The sequence below is a fragment of the Megascapheus bottae genome, chromosome 8, assembly GCF_031878675.1.
Source record: "Megascapheus bottae isolate mThoBot1 chromosome 8, mThoBot2.hap1, whole genome shotgun sequence".
In the NCBI taxonomy this organism is placed as follows: domain Eukaryota; kingdom Metazoa; phylum Chordata; class Mammalia; order Rodentia; family Geomyidae; genus Megascapheus; species Megascapheus bottae.
Window position 1 is genome coordinate 29,650,259 of NC_143516.1, and position 17,894 is coordinate 29,668,152.

The 17,894-nt window shown below is 34.5% G+C and overlaps 1 protein-coding gene across 8 annotated transcripts in view; it reads right to left on the reverse strand.

The window, feature by feature from the left end:
- Pkib (cAMP-dependent protein kinase inhibitor beta) overlaps positions 1-17,894 on the reverse strand; it is a 101,465-nt gene that overhangs the window by 74,384 nt on the left and 9,187 nt on the right. For 7 of the 8 annotated variants that reach the window (XM_090338202.1, XM_090338197.1, XM_090338200.1 and 4 more), the window contains exons 1-2: positions 15,162-15,275; positions 7,182-7,279 (exon numbers count right to left, since the gene is read on the reverse strand). The gene's annotated coding sequence lies outside the window, so the exon portion shown is untranslated. Of the gene's footprint in view, positions 1-7,181; positions 7,280-15,161; positions 15,276-17,894 lie in introns of those variants that run through there. The other variant, XM_090338198.1, reaches the window with a different exon arrangement.

A 17,894-nucleotide genomic window follows, 5' to 3' on the forward strand; every position in this document is an offset into this window, starting at 1 on the left:
TTTTTTGGCCCTTATGGTTAATCTCATAGTGTTACTGTATCTGACTTTGTTACCTGGTATATTGTATATGTTTATTTGTTTATTTGAAATAGGAAAGGGAAGGGGGAAAACAAGATAATTGGGAAGGAGTAAGGGAAGGGAAATGGGGACAAAAACATGAGAAGGGGTATCAATATGTGAATATTAATGCACCTACTCCCTGACAAATGTAAATATAACCCCTCTATGCATTATCCTAACAATTAAAAAAATATGTTAATACTGGATAGAAAGCCAGAAATAAACTGAGTTTTAGCTGTTAAGTACAAAAAAAAATACCTGAGATCAGCTTTCTTTAAGGAAATTTAAAGCCAGGGTTGGGAATGCAAACTCTTTGTTTTCCTGAGGTTTTAACTAATCAGCTAATTTTCTGTTTCTAGTAGAGTTCTGATACATTCAAACCTCTGGAAAGTTAGATATGTCATGTTCTTTAACAAGCAGGAATCAAAACAACTGCTGGGAGGCAACCAGCTGGCAACTGACTTAAGAAGAAATGAATTCTGATTGCCAGTGACAAATGATTCACCAGCCTTCATTCTTACAGCTATTGGAACAAATACGAGAAGAGTGCTTTGTCCCAGTGAATAAAGGTAATAAGTTTACCCAGTAAAACATCACATCTCTAGGAAAAAAATGATGGGTTGAAGCTATACTCTAATCAGTCCTTCTGAAGTCAGGGTAATATATATCATCATTGTTTTAAAGAGTAGAATGTGACTGAAATAATAGGCTAGAAAGCCTTATATACTTTATCCTGTACAGTTAATTTTAAGTGTTGATCTGAGTCATTACAAAATTGCCATTAACCAGCTATATGAAGCAATACCTAAAGAATAACCTTTAGATAGATAAAAATAATTCATAAGGTGAACAACACTCAAAAACAGAAAAGGTACCATGACCTATGCCCTGGTGGCCTAAGGAGTAGGGTTAACTCCACTATGCTTGCAAAAGTTCTGATTTCTTGAACAGATTCCCTGACTTCCCATATAGCTTAGCTTTAGCATTTTTAAAATACTTCTATTACTTGTAACTGTAAAAAAAACACAATATTTTTTCTTCTAATTGTTCCAAGAATATTATTCTAATAAGCACATGCTCAATGTAGAAGTAAGGCAAATCATGCAATGTGATTAGCAAATGAAGTAGAATGTCCTGAGGGAAAAGAACTATAACTATGAGCACTTATGGATCTCAAACATATAATGTGAAAAGAAGTGTATTGTTTTGATGACTTTCACGTTTATAAACCAAAAGTAAATACTGGGATGATTCCAAAAAATATAGAAAAATACAAAATGGATTTGAATCACTTACACTAATTTGTAGGGGTTTCTGAGAGGAGATTTGAGTAAATATAGCATTTTACTTAAAGGGTGAGTTTAAGTAAACATTTCAAAAGGAAAGGAGTCAGTTCTGGGAAATGAGAACTGATCTTACTTTTTTCATATTTTTAAAAATTATCTTCAAATAATTGTTCTAAGGAGGTGCCACATAACAAAGCAGTATATATGTATCTTGATCAGCGCCACCTCGTCAACATTCTCACACCCCTTCCACCCACCCTCTCTTCCTTCCTTTTTATAATTCTGTGGTATACACCATGAAATCTTGATGGCACTCTTCCCCTTTCCGCCACCACTGATCTTCTTCTTGATTTGTCTTTGCATTTAACTGTTCCAACATTAAGTACTGTTCCTTGACTAGTCAAGGAAAAATGGTACTATAATATCATTCTAAACTGAAATGTTAAATACATTTAACTTACTGAGCATGAGAGCTAAGCAACCAGTTCACTGTGGAGTCTCAGTTATTTCTCCTCAGGGTTTAGACCTGGGGCCTTATCTGCTGGCCAGAATATTCTGAATATTGCTCTGCATATAGCTATACTGGAAAAAGATTAAAACTAAAACTCAAAAAGTACAGTTGTTACTAAATGAGGATTGCTTTTACATCATTATTAAAGTGGGAAAATTACAAAGTCAAAGCATCTCAAGATTGGAGCAGCCTGTGCACTTTAAATGAGAAAATATGTTTGACTCGAGTACGTTGTATGCATGTATGGAAATCTCACAGTGAAAACCCTTCATACCACATGTATATATAAATAAAAATACTTCAAAAACAGAGTATAGACTACTTCAAGTATAAACAAAGACACATTGCATAAAATTGTAGAATGGGGTAGTTTTTCATTTTTTAAACTTTATTTATTTGACAGTCCTGGGGCTTGAACTCAGGGTCTGAACACTATCCTTGGGCTTTTTCAAGGCTAGAGCTCTACTACTTGAGCCACAGAACCACTTCTGGCTTTTTCTATGTATGTGGTATCAAGGAATCGAATCCCAGTCTTTGTGCATGCCAGGCAAGCACCCTACCACTAGGCCAAACTCATGGCTCCATTTCATTTTTTATGTGGTGCCAAGGAATTGAATCCAGTCCCTCATGCAGACTAGACAATATCACCACACTACATTCCCAGACAAAAGGAGAATGTTCATAGGGATCATTTCTTGTAGCTGGTAAGCACATTCAAGTCAGTGATAGCTCATTGATCTCATAATGTTATAGATGATCCCTACTTGCTTTATTAGGCTAATGTTAGCACAATCTGGCTTTAGTTCCACAAACGGAGTCCCTTTGGACTTCTTAATAGGTAATTTAAATAATTTAATTCCAATAACATGACAGAAAAATCAGAAATGATTGCAACACAGCAACCAAAAGAATAACTCCCAAATACTTATCTAACATGTATAAGCATGCTTTCTTATAACAGGTAAAAACATATTGTCTATGATCTCCTTTGATATGAAAAACTGAAGTTGAAAATATGGACCCGATAGCATAGTATGAAGAACTACAGACTGAGTTAGAATAATTAAATATTTTCATCAATTAAGCTCAGACAAAAGAGTGCTAATAAAATAGAAAAATGGCCTGTTGATTTTTCTAATGCATAAATACGATGGCTCCTGTCAGAAAGATTTTGTTTTCTACAAAGAATGGTCATACTTTTTACATTAATAGGTATCCCTTTCATTTTCTATACTGTTTAAATTTAAAAGTTTAATTTTTTAGACAGTAAAATCCTTGCTCCTCATAGAAATGAGAGATAAAATATTTATAAAATATTATTTTTGAAATGCTTACTTTAAACATAGGATTTACTCATTGTGTTGTTTTCAGGAGATCCCTTCCTATGCCTGTCATTTCAGTAACCAGCCCAAATGAATAACTTAATCCCTTTTTGCTAACTTCTCCCCATTCAACATATAAATCCCTTTGCTACACCATTTCTAAATGGTGCCTAGGTGACAATACCACTCAGTTACCAGAACTAGAGCCCTACAATTTCAAATAGCCTTTTCTTGATTTCAAAAAAAAAGTTTCTTCCCCCCACCATCTACTCAGTCTACTTTTTCCACATTAATTGCGCACAATGGTCATTTTTGTATGACAGTTCTCACAGCTTTGAAAACGATCAACATGATGGCACCGCCTAAAGGGTGCAAGTAGGCAATGCTAACCCAGGGCTCTTGGAGTTCTTATTACAACCTTTGGCTAGTTTTTCTCAAACATGGCATTTCTATGAAGGTGGTTCACAAACCTTGGGAAACTATGAAGTCTGTTCATCAGTGTTATCAGATACCTGGACCCAAAATAATTCCAGGCCCCAAGAATATGAAGCAAATTTCAACAAATATTTATTGGATAGAGGGAAGAGATTCACCTACTCTGAATATTAATTGATAATTATTTTGATCTTTATAAGAACTGAGGTTAACCTACTAGCAATCTCCTTTTTTTCACATATATCCTTTTTACTTTACTCCACAAAGATTTTTTTGTCTATTCTGCTTTTTGGGTTTTTTTCCCTTGGTTATTTTTATTGTCTCCCATTTTTCCATCTAGAAATTACTGCTTACAAACAAGTTTTGCTTGGTTTTGTTGACAGTCTTCAAAAGTGACAGTCTAGCTAGCATGACAAGTAACAAGATTTATTTCTTTATATTTAGAATTGTGCTTATTCAATTTTGTGTCTTATTTCAAATAAAATAGCCATGCATTCTTTTTCTTTCATTACTAATGATTATATCCAGAAAATTTTTCTGGGAGTGATAAAACTTTCAAACAAATAAACATATATGCTTTTATACCAGTGTTTGCTTAGAGTTAGAGTCATACTGTAGTCTTTCCTCTTGCTATTCATTTTCAAAAAGGTACTTTTCCCATATTCTCCATTCTTCTAATTAGAAAATGGTTCCCTAAAATATCTTCAAGATTATAAATAAACATTAAACTTATAATGCTAGGGGAAAAAAACATCTGTATAACATTTATTATTTTCATCCAAAATATAATAGTAGACCTTCATTACTGCTTATAATTTTAGGGAACAGAATGGCTATACAACATTTATTATATTCCTGCTAATCTCATGTGTATTTCTTACTATATCACTGCTGTTTGTTTCACTTAGATCTTGCATGTTCTCTGCATGGTTTATTCACAGATATTTCCTTTCTACCTCAACTGGTACTTTTTGTGTTTTCTTTTTAAATTTATTGCTATTATAATGAACTTGTTTATATACATACCTATCTTTTTACCTCTACTTTGGTTCCTTACTATAATAGTTTCTCAGTTGAATTTCTTGGGACTAATGATAAAGATATTTATTACAGTATCATTTTTGAAAAATAATTATAACCTTTGAGCCTACATGATGTAACATTTAAGCCTAAAGACTTCTAAGTCTAGCCTCCTGAGCTCTAACCGAATTCAGATACTTTCTAACTCAGCTTAGCTATTTAACATAACTATTTAACGTATTTAGTTTTTGTAGGTCTCAACTTTCTAATTTGTAAAATAAAAATTTACAGTAATTAAAGTCATTTAGAACAGTGTATGTAAATAAGAAATTAGAAGGTGATGAAACTGGCTATTTAATAAGCCTCTAGAATTGTCTGTTTCATGAACTCACTCATTCTTTCCATTCCTAAATTACCATGTTCCATGCAAACCTATTTTCTCTTTTATAGAGTCTATTAATGTTTAATGTTCAGTTTTAACACAATTCTCTTTAAAATTCTTTACCTTTTTATTAAAGAAATCTAATTTCATTTTACCAAATAGCATTTGGTATCCCTCAAAGCAAAATTTTATTCTTTGGTCTCTAATTATTAAGTTATTTTAATAAATTTCCGATTTTAAGTCATTTTCACATTCATAGAATACAATTTTATTTATCCTTAATTGATTTTGTCTATTTCTAATTCCTTTAGCTCATATTTTATAAGTATTTGTGATTTTCCTTTTAGCTCTCTTTTGATATTTTTTGTCTTATTTGTGGAGCATTTTAGTATGACTTTTTTAATAAAATGAATCTTCAAAATGAATGTGAGCTCCATAAGAAAGTTCTTCAAATTGGATAGGGAAGCGGGGAAAACAAGATGAGGGGTGGGGGTGGGGGGGAGGGAAATGGGGACCAAGACATGAGAAAGGGTATCAATGTATGTGAATTAATGCACCTTCTATCTGGTGAATAAAATGTAACCCTTCTATTAATTACAATAAAAATATATGAAAAAATGAAAGTTCTTCAGATGTAGGATAATGTATTCCTTAAGAGTGTATTTTCAAAAACCAATCATAAATACCTATGGAAACAAGGTAGCTTATTCATTTAAGTGGAAAACATTTTAGCTTCTGCCAAAACTTCCTGTCAGTTGGTCAAGGATAAATATAGACTTAAATATCAGACAGAATTAGGCTCAAATCCTAACTTCACCACCCACCTGCTAAATATGTGCATTTGGCAAGATTATTACAGAGAAAAAAGATACACTTTCAGTCCCTTTTTAGAGTTACCTTGAGAATTAAATAGATTTATGTTTGCAAATTACTGTAAACACCACATACAATATGGGCTCAGTACATGACTATATGCTGCCTTTAATTTTCCTTAAATAAAAAACTTTATGCTCATATTTCTACTGGTAATCACTTCTTAGTAGGAATGGTTCAGTGGTTTGTGTAAAGATGTGTTTTGATAAAATTATTTCATTGAAATTACTCCACAGTAAAAGATAAAGTTGAATTAAAATGATATATTCATGAGGATGAACTGAAAGCTTTATATTAGATACTCCAATGAGCCAGTGGAACTGTTACAATGAAATCATGGTGGGTTAACAATAGGTTTTAAAAAAAACTATTTTTAAAACCAGGGCTATAAGGCCAAACTTTACATAATGCCTTTACCTGTTACCAAAGCTTTATTCTCATAGAAACCTGAGAGTGGTGGAGAATATAGAAGCCTTTATCCAAGCTTTATTCCAGATTCTCCAGATACATCATCTAACCAGTAGTGGGGAAGCACATGTCCCTTTCTGTATGGCAGAACATATATTAAGTGATTGAAGTGGTCTCAGAGAAATTCTACCCACCTGTACATTTTTTTAATGTCAATTCCTTTGTGCAACTATTTAAATTATGTATATAAAAGCTAAGTGAGGTAATGCCACACTCATTATTTCATCAGCACAGGGAAAAGAAACAGGATCATCACAGTATCCCAGTCTAGGCGAGCCTTGGCAAAAAGCAAGACTCTTTTTGGAAAACAAAAAAGGGTTAGATCTAGGGCTAGAGTCATACAGTGTCTGCCTAGCAAACACAAGGTCTTGAGTACCTTGTATACTGAGACCTGAGTACAACCACAAAACCAAGCATGACACCAGAGTGCTACCCAAAGAAATTTACTTGTGTTTCATTGTCAGTGTTTTACTTAGATTCTTTACAGAATGCCATTATGAGGACATCATGAATTTCTCCCAGGTCTTAAAGCGGACAGATTTTAAATTAGTATGATGGGCCAGTTGCCTCAACTAAGAATGACTTAGGTAAGCACAGCTAAGGATAAAAGTAGCAAACCAAGCTTGTCTCTCTACTAAGTAGAGTCCCTGGCTGACATAGGATGGAACTGGATCCCTCAAAGTCTCGGGATATATTATTTACTGATGATTTTTAACAGTAACTGATTCAACCTCTCACACTACTATTCCTTTGCTTGATAACAGCAAAGGCATTTCAGGAACATCCCCTATATCAGGGTCAAGGTGAACATGAATTGAACTTACCTTTGTCTCTTGTGCCCTGGTATGGTCTCAGTTACTACGGCTTTCTAGTTTTCCCCAGATTACTCTTGATGGAGTGCCTTTTCAACATACCAAAACCCCTGAAGAAAATGAAGTGGGGAAGGGAGAGTTTTATTAAGATAAATGCTTCTAATTCTTTGTCTTCTTTAGAAATTGAAATGTGGTTCTTCAGGCAAAAAAAATCTAATGTCAAATGTCCAAATGCTACACAATTTTAGAACAATATCCATTATTATTTTTTCATTCCTTATTTCTTTTTTTTCTCTTGTCTGAGATCAAAAGGGCAGATTTTCTTGAACAAGCAGCCCCATGCTTCCTTATAAATAAATGTAGGCTTTATTATTATTATTATTATTATTATTATTATTATTATTATTGTTTTGTTCACCACTCCAAACTCATCAATTATCTTCTGAGAAATCTTAATTGTGTTTTGTCTTTAACTGTGTAAAAGGAATTGTCAGAAGACATTCTTACCAAAGACATTCTTACCAACAAAATACATTGTTTTCCTTCAGATTTTCAAATTTCCACTGACTAGCTGAGTGACAGCCTTTCTCAAATGTGTGCCTGAAATTTCTATATATCTCTGCAGCAGTTCATCTTTGATTTTCAATGCCAAGAAGCAAAGACATTGTTTTCCTCAATCACATGACACCGTGATTGGCATGCTTGGGCAGAAACAAATCCAATAAAATCCAGTCTATATACAAAGCCTCAGCACCAAGAGATAAGAATTTTGCTATGAATAGACAGTTGACCCACTTGTACATTTTATTCCTCTTCATATTCCTAGGCATTTCTGTATTAAATGTCCCCATTTTACAAAATAAGAATACACAGAACAAACTATTTATTTTCAATTCCAAATACCCTTCTGAGAGAAGTGGCTACAACGGACCATGGGTCAAACAAGACCCACATTCACTGAAGCAGGCTACACACATTAGGAAAAACATAACAAAATCTTAGATGACAGGGTTTATAAAAGCCATATTTTTGTTACATTTGTTGCATCTTATAGAAATCACCAGTTGGTTTTTTTCCTAAGTGTAGGTATATGTATTATTGCTATATCTCTCAGCTTGTATTTTCTGTCCAACTTTACTAGAGTTAATATAAGCAGGAGAGTTCATTGTATTCTCTATACTTAGGGATGAGTGCTATATGCTAGCCTCTCCTCATTCCATTTCTATTAAACGAATTCTACCCACTTTAGGATCTCAATATTCTCCCCCTCTCTTTTTCTTCCAACTCCATTTGAACAGGTACCATCTAGTCTGACTGTGTATCCATACCTCCTCCACCCTACCAATTCCTACAGAGATTGTCAATAACCCTTCACAAGTGTTCCTGACACTGAGACTTCCTCCTTCCAATCCATCCTCCATAGATGATTCACAATGGTTCATTAACTGAACTGTAAATTAGAGACCCATGAATAACATGACTTTTTGCAGTGATTCTTAAATAAGTGTATTTTGTTCTCCTGATACCAGCATCATTGTGTTAGTCTGTCTTAACTCAGTATCCAAATAATCTGATACGTCTTACCCTTTCCCATTTTTTTTTTATATCAAACCAATGGAATAGCCAAAATCCCTACATACAATGTCCTACAGTGGCAAGAAAATTCAACCATATTGGATTCTAACTCCCTCAACCACTCATTAAGTATTGATTTTATCTCTTTTTTTCAGAGATGAAGGAATTTATTACTCATGGTAGAAGCATGAACCTATTCTGTGAGCGCTAATTCCTATAGGGCTATAGGAAAAAGGGCTATGTAATTGCTGTTCATGCAACAGGTTGTGCGACTAGAAAAGTGACTTGCATGGTGATTTGAATTATACTGGCCAGGAAACTGACACTCCACAGAGAGTCACTATCTCTTCCAAGCAGATGTGTAAGGAACCTGGAAAGATGATCAGGACTGCATGCTCTCAGGACCTATGCTTGTGTTGCGTACAAAATCATGCGAGTTTATCTTTCTTGTAAGGTAATTACAAAGCATTGTTCATCATAATGTGCATTTACCCCATCTACCTCTCCAGGTTCCTCTAAGGTTCAAGGAAGATGGCATAAAATAATCTAGCAGATACACAGTCAGTGCTCTTCCCCTCAAAAAAGTAGTAAAATTAAAAGTTGCTTTTGTTTGACACAAGATGAAATCTGAGACCTCCAAACGGTATCTGTGATCCCACTCCTAAAATCCTTTTAGGAATTCAGTGCTCTGAAGGATTTGTTTTAGCTTCCAAAGGAAAAGAACACCAGAGAAACCAAATTCTAATATCTCTGGATTTGAAAAACATCCTGAATGTAAAAGAAAATTGAAGTAATTTCATGACTTCACTCACAGGCTTAACGTGTATAATCTAAAAATGTTGATATTGTGGAAGTAAGGAATAGGACTCTAATTTCAGAGCCAGTGAGGCCAGGGAAAAGGAGAACAGTGGCAGACATTGAACAATGGATTCAAAATTAAAATTGATCTCAGAATTTTGTCTTTCAAAACTAAAATTCTATGCCCAGTTCTTCCTCCCTTAATAACAACCATTCTGTGTTCTACTTTTTGTAAACTTGACTACTCTAAGTACTTTCTATACATGAAATTACATAATATGTAACACATATTCATGACATCATGAACCCATGAATGTGTAGCTTTTTCTCTGGATTAAATGTACAATCATACATTACTATGTTTTTAAAAAAAATTATTCCAGATTTGTAGTATTTTTCTACTAATTCAGTACATGCTGTATACATGTAATGTATTATCACCCAATATCTCAACTTTGACATATGCTTGTAAATGGCTATCTGGAAAATAGAGCTGAAAAAGTGCAATGAAAGATGGGGTTGTTTTCTAGGGCAAGTACAAAGGATCCTGTGACATGACACCAGATTCCCTTTCTGAACTGTGCCACTCATTTCTGCTGCTGAGAGGAATTTGTGATTGATAGCCATCAGAGGAGACCTTCTCTAAAAGCCTCTCTGAAAACTGGCATTACATTATGAATAATAAAAAGATTTGAAAAACATTGTGAGGAGTCAGCTTCTTCTTCCACATAACACAAGATCCTAAGTGGCATTTAGTTAGAAAGGGAGAAACGGGTATAATATATACAAGCAACAGGAAGAAGATGGGAGAGGAAGAGAATTTAAATCATAAAGAAAAGTGACTAATAGAAAACAGCCAGCTGACAGAGAAGATCATAATTGAAATGATAAGCAACAAGGTTGAGGATGCAGTCAAATAATGCATGGAATAGTCAATAGGAAGAGGTGGCAACTAACCACATAAAGCAGAATTTTTTATGCTAGCCACAAATGCTAGCATTTGTATAGTATTAGGATGGCCGTTTTACAAATCACAGAAGTAAATCATACAAATATTCAGCAATTTGCCCAAGATCTCATACCTAGGAAGTACACTGGAAATATTCAATTTTTTCTGTATTAATTTTCTATTTATTTCACTATATAGTCTTATAGAGTATGTACTTAGAAGAGATAGAAAAGTTTCCATGAAATAATAAACGAGATAACTGGATACATTCCACATATAATGATCATCACAACTTCATGTTTGAAAGTATATGTTAAATAGGGCAAGGATATGTATGCCCCTAATTCAGCTCTCTGGAAACAGAGGCTATGATTATGAATTCAAAACTAACCCAGCCAGAGCCACACATTCCTTTCCCAAATATAAACAAAAACATGGACCATAGCGTAAGAGGTTGAGGGCTTTTCCAGCATGTGTGAAACATTGGGTTCAATCCTTAGAACTGGAAAAAGAATGGGTATGTTAATTTCATACATAATAAAATATTCATAAAGTATGTTCACATAAGACTATTGCATATAATTAATATTATTAATTAAGATAAATTAATAATAAAATAATAATTAAAATTATTTCTCATATTTTATGTTCTACAAATTAACTCATGTTTTTTCTAATAAAAACATGATGATAGTTTACAAAAAGAAGCTACACTTTCTTGATTAATAAATCAAGCATTAGTAGTGTCAAGATGTTAGAAAACTGAAGGAAAATGAATGAAAACTAGTTGGCTTAATAAGCCATGTGTTTTAATTTGTGATTTAAAATTAACAAATGAGAAAGCTGTCCAAAGAGCATATAGTGATTGTTAAAGATTGAAAAGAGGCAAATATACATGGGAATTATTTGCAAATACAACTATCCAGAAAAAATGTAGTTAGCAAGGAAAGGTGAGGGAGACAAGATGAATTCAAATTCAGACAGATTCTAGTGAACAAGCTTAAATGAAGAAGTGCTTTCCCAATGCACAAGTACTGAAAATATTCTAAGTGATCAAATCCAGAAATGTAAATAACTTCCAAATGGGTATATTTAAATCCATGAATTTAAGTAGGTAAATAAAAATATGGAAATTAAGATTAGAAGGAGCAAAATAAAGAGATGTTAAAATAATCCAGATATGTTAAAATTGATGAAATTAATGTTAACCAGTATTTAGATAGTTCAAATTTTTCTTTGTATTGCATAGTAGTCAGTGAAGAATAACCAACAATAAAGTATATTTCTTGAATGTCATTATCCTATATAAATAAGGATCTATAAATGTCTTCTTCGTATATTTTTTTAACTCGGGGCCTAAGCACTGTCCTTAGGCTTTTTCAAGACTAGAACTCTACCACTTGAGCCACAGCACCACTGTCAGCTTTTTTTTCTATGTATGTTAACTGGGGAATTGAAACCAGGTCTTTGTGCATGCTAGACAAGCATTCTACCACTAGGCCAAACTCCTAGCCACTTCTTTGAATATTTTAAATGCAAGACTTACCTCCTCCTTTCCATGCATGAGACCTTGTATACATGTGATAAGGTATAATGGACACATAGAATGGTCATAGATACCAATATTTACATGAACAGTCCACAAGAAACAATCCTACCTCATAGAAACAATCCTACCTCAAACATCTGCCAAGCCCATGTCCTCTTTCCCTAGATGGTACCTGGTAATCGTTAAAGATCTGACACAAATGCTGCCTTTCCATGAGCTTAGCACAATGCTCCAGCTTGGTACTCTTCAAATCCTGACTCTAGTCTTTTTACTCAAAATCCCAATGCTGTATTGTGGCTGAACAATGTAGCCAGGGAACAATTCTTTTTTTTCTTTCTATAAGACTTAGCACCATACCTTTATCTTTCTATAAGACTTAGCACCACATCACACAAGTATTCAATAAATAATTGTTAAGTAGAAAATCTCTACCTCTTTACCTGTGTTGAGAAACTACATCTTAGCTATAAACTAAAGAGGCTTTTCAAATGTTTTTTTTACAATTATCCATTCTTTATGTGTTTCCAGAATGATAAATCATACAGATATAAAAATGTATAAAACTCAAATATATTTCTAACAAAAGTACCATTCTATTCAAATTCCCCTACTTGCTCTTGGCTCAATTTCACTAATTCCCTTGCAACCCAATATATTCTATTCTCTTCTATCTCCTATATAACATTGATCTTTTACAATTTTAATCATTTTTAAATGAGTCTAGGTAACTGAAATATTTCTATAAGCTTTCACAGATATAATGACATAAAATTTGTAATAATCATTTATTCATTTTCAACAGATATCACTGTTAATCATACAACAGACACCAGGAGGAAACCTTGACCATTTGGGGACAAAGATGAGCTGCAACTAGATGAAATTGATAATTAAAATACATACATAATGACCAGAATTAAAATTTTACATGTGTGTCATATGTCTAATTTATCAAAAATTTTTCATCCACACGCTGAAAGCTCAGTAGCTAAATAACGAATTAAGGATACAGATGAAAACAATTTACCAAGATACATACTCATGTTTCAGATGCCAGTGAATAAAAATAGTTTAATATACATCCACTCATTTTAGTTATCAAGCTAATCCTATAATATTTCTAATAGCAAAATACGTTGAGTCTTGTGGACTTTCCAAATTGGGCTGGCTTTGAACTGTACTCCTCAGATTAGAGCCTCCTTAGTAGATAGTTTTACCAGCATAACTTAGCAGCTCCTGGTTAGATTTCGCCATTCCATAAACGTAAGTTCTGTGTTCCGAACCTTGTGGAATGCTTTATATGTTATTTAATCACTACAATCCACCATATACTAGATCCTTTTTTCTGTGCTGAGACAGGGAGATACAGTCACAATGTCACCTAGCAAATAAGACCTAAATCCAGGATTTAAGCTCAGCTTAAAATTTGCATATGATTCAGTATACATAAGGATGCCATTTAAGCAATATTATTGGAATTTTGACCTACCTTTGACATATACTTTTTCCTTTGTGTGATTTTTCTTTCACTGCTTATTTCCTTTACATTTATTGTTTTGCTTGATATTGCAAAGCTCTAGGGAACAGGAAATTTGTAGAGAACTGACTATAAGTCAATTTGCACATGTATTTCCTCTATTTTTTTCTCCTAATCTCTCCCCTTTCCTTTCTATCACATGCCAGAAAAAATAATCTGACTGTGAACATAAAAACCTTAAAAGTGCCAAATATCTGATGCATTTACTTTCATATTTATAGTTTGAATAAGTACAATGGGGCTAGGCAACATCCAAAAAGGGATTCCTAGCTGTGAACTACAGATTCAAAGAAGAAATCAAGCCAACTTAATCACACAAATGATTCTGTAGTCTTTGTCTTTTGAATTTTCTAATTGTGTTATAATTTTTAAAAAATAAATATGTTAGAAATTCAGTTTCCTTCGTTAAATCATGATAGTTATGATAATAATGAAGAACATGGATTCTGAAGGTATACTCTAATTATAAATCTATACTGTTACCATACCCAAGTTCTCTAAACCAGTGAAGGCTTCCCTGCATATAAAATAGGCTTAATAATCTTTTTCACATGATTGTTAGAAATTCAGATGGTCTCCTGAATTTAAATCACACAGAACAATATCTAGCACTTACTGCATTCAGCATGCTATATTTATGAAAACTCTTACATAAGATAAATAGAATGCTCCAGCTAATTATATAAATGATAAAAAAATAACTATTAAAATCACCTTTAGAGAGAGAGTTAATTGCCTGTAATCCTAGCTACTCAGGAATCTGCAATGTGAGGACTGTGGTTCTAAGCCACAGCCATAAGACACATCTCCAATTAACTGCCAAGAAGTCCAAAGTGAAACTGTGGCTCAAATGATAGAGTACTGGGCTTGAGCAGTATGCACAAAACTTCTCAAAAGTTATACTCTTCACCAAAACTTATAGGTTACTTCGAGTGACAACCCTCCATGCCAATAAAGATCCAGGCCTGTTTCAAACTTTGAAATGGCTACATCTTGACCTTTAAAATACTTAGCAGCACCTTGAATAAAAACCATTGCTCAACACAGAAATTTTAAAACCTAAAAGCAAAACTTAGCCTTTCTGAGAAAGCTGATTCATTTCCACACGTGCATCAGCTCTCTTGAGTGATTTGTGTACCTTGTTAAGTATTAAAAAGAGCTAAGATTAGGTCTTGATGAACTGTGATTTTCTGACCTTTCTATGCAGAAACAAAATGTAAGATAATCCTGCATTTATACTGAATCAAATATATTGTCAGCTAGGTCCTCGTAACCAGAATATGATCATCGTGCTCGGTTTTCTGAAATGTTTGCTTTAGTTACATAATTTTAATCAGGAACTGTACATGTTCCATGTAGCACAATGAAAACTACTTCTCACTGACCCCCAAACTCACTGTACCACTAAGCCTGCAAAGGACAAACAGTAGATTCAAAGTATTTAAAGGAGAAAACTAGCTGCCGCTGCTACATTTCCCTGCCTCAAATTCATGTTAATTAAGTTTCTATCAATAATTCCACAAATAACCAACATCTTCGTAGACTATGACGCTATCTGCTTTGATGCTAAAGTCAAATACTTACTGCTAGTAACCCTTGAGCCTCTGAGGAGGCCAGCCCCCTTCCAGGCTGTACTGCTTCTCCCATGGGGTAGCCCTACCACTACTGTTAAACTCCATGGGGGAAGATGTGCCACCACTGAGGCCCCTGGTTGCTCAGCAACAAGGCCTTGTGACTGCTTCACAAAGACTGCTAAGCAACAGGGCTGAGTTGCACCCAGCTGTTCCCCAGCACATTCCCAAGTTCAATGGCTCTCAAGAGGGCCAGGTTAACAGGAAGTGAGGGACCCCTACTTCTTGACGTGACTAGTTACATAATCTGCACACACATTTCTTGGACTGCTCTCCGACTGTTGTTAAATAAAAATCAAAACAGGATTTGTGCTTGGCCTGAAAGATACCCTTGAAAATACTCTTGATTTCAACTCTGTCCTTGGAGACTTAGAGAAGTAGACAAAAAAAAAACCTAGGACATCAGAATCCAAATTTGTGGCAAATCTGTAGTGTTACTGTCTATTGCTTATTAAATTATATTTAATACATAATGCTGAAAGTGTTCATTTCAGAGAAGTTAGCTACCTACCTACTTTCTGTTCATGGATAGAACATTAAGGAAATACAACTTTTTTTAAAAAATCATGCATATTATTATATAAAATCTGCTCCTAAAAACTTGGAGCAAAGTGTAGTGGCTAATGACTTCAATCCCAGAATTTGCAAGTTAGGGAAAATGTCTGCGAGTTTAAGGCTCTATGCACCAAATAGGATGCTCTGACATAAAAGGAAGGAAAAGGAAAGGAGGAAGGAAGGAAGGAAAGGAAGGAAGGAAAGGAAGGAAAGGAAGGAAGGAAGGAAGGAAGGAAGGAAGGAAGGAAGGAAGGAAGGAAGGAAAAGGAAAGGAGGGAGAGAGGGACAGAGAAAGAGAGGGACAGAGAAAGAGAGGGAAGGAGGGAGGGAGAGAAGAAGGAAGGAGAGAAGGAAGGAAGGAAGGAAGGAAGGAAGGAAGGAAGGAAGGAAGGAAGGAAGGAAGGAAGGAAAAAAGAAAGGAAGGAAAGAGAAACACAGAAGAGAAAGATAATCTAGTTCAATGCATTAACTTCTAGGCAGGCTCTCATCTATGGTTAAACCCACATTTACATCATCAGCTTCAACATTCCGCAGCTCCACACCCTAAAATTCAACAAATCTAAATTAGCCATGATTTTCCATTCATATCTGACAAACACATAACAGACTTTAGACCTAACACCTTCAAAACCTAAGTGCAGCTTTGCCCACACTGTCCCTTGGCATTCCTTACTTCTGTTGTAGAGTCATTTCCTCAAAGGCATGTGTAATTTCAGCCAGTATACCACAGCACAGATAAAATTCCATTACTCTCATAATTCAAAACCTCTATCAAGTTTAAGTATTTTTAGCATGATATGAAATCCTAAAAGCGGAACTTTGCCTTCTTGTAAGAGCTGATTAGTTCCAACATGTTTTACTCCCATGTGTGTTTCTTGTCAAACTTTCAAATGTATCTGCTACGGACTTGTAGAATGCACACTCCAATAAGATGAAGTCATCACAGTTCAGAAACACATCACACACTTCTGTTCTCTTTCCTCTTCTCAGGATACATTCCTCTTTGACTTATAAATTATTAGATATCTTCCAGAACTGGCAAAAATCTCACCTCTTTTGAGCATCTAATCCTGATTTTATGATTGCTTATAAACATATCTCAACATGCTCATCCTTAATCCATATTAGTGTCCTGTCCTTGGACTTTCTCAAGGCTAGAGCTCTACCACTTGAGCCTCAGCATCACTTTCGGTTTTTTTTTCTATGTATGTGGAACCAAGGAAGCGAACCTGGGTCATCGTGCATGCTAGGCAAGCACTCTACCACTAGGTCAAACCCCCAGCCCAAGCCTTTGGTTTTTAAGGACCAGATCTTATTCTGTATGATTTGATCTCCTTGGGACCTGCTTGTTCCTTAACATTAAAGAGATTGTAAACTACAACTTATTCATGGTTGGAGAACAATTAATAAGGCAAATTGGAGGCTGCATAAGGAGTTAGTTTCTTTTCATTGTTAACCTCCTTTATCTCCCAAGTGACAGCTTCTAGCACAAATGGGAAAAGAAGTAATGCATAGAAAATTGAGAGTGAAATTCAATCTCCTTACTGTTGACCTGGTCTTCTTAGTAAAAACAGAACAAGTTACTATAGGGTAAATAACCTTCCCATGGTGTTTTAATCCGTAAGAAACTTAAAACAATAAGAATGCTTGTATTCCAATCCATCTCCCTCTTTTTTTGTTTTTGGTCCGGTTGGGAATCCAATCCAGCACACGTGCATTGGAGGCAAGTACTTTACCACTGAACTGCCACAACAACCCACATTCCTTTTGTGATAGCATAAAACTAAAGGGAGCTACATATTCAGATAATGACCAAACACTGACCTTAATTCAGTTGTAAGGAAAATTATTTCCCATTCAAATCAGCAGCATTTAAAACAAATCTTGTAAATATAGTTTATTCAGGAATGTTTTATGCAACTAAAGTAGGGAAAATTTTAAAAAATGAATTTGCAAACGGGTGGGGGGATGGGGGAAGGTAATGGGTACCAAGACATGTGAAAGGGTATCAATGTATGTGAATTAATGCACCTTCTATCTGGCAAATATCATGTAACCCTTTTACTAATTACAATAAAAAATTTTAAAAAATGAATTTGCAGCTAACCAAAAAGCAAGAAGTTATCCTAAT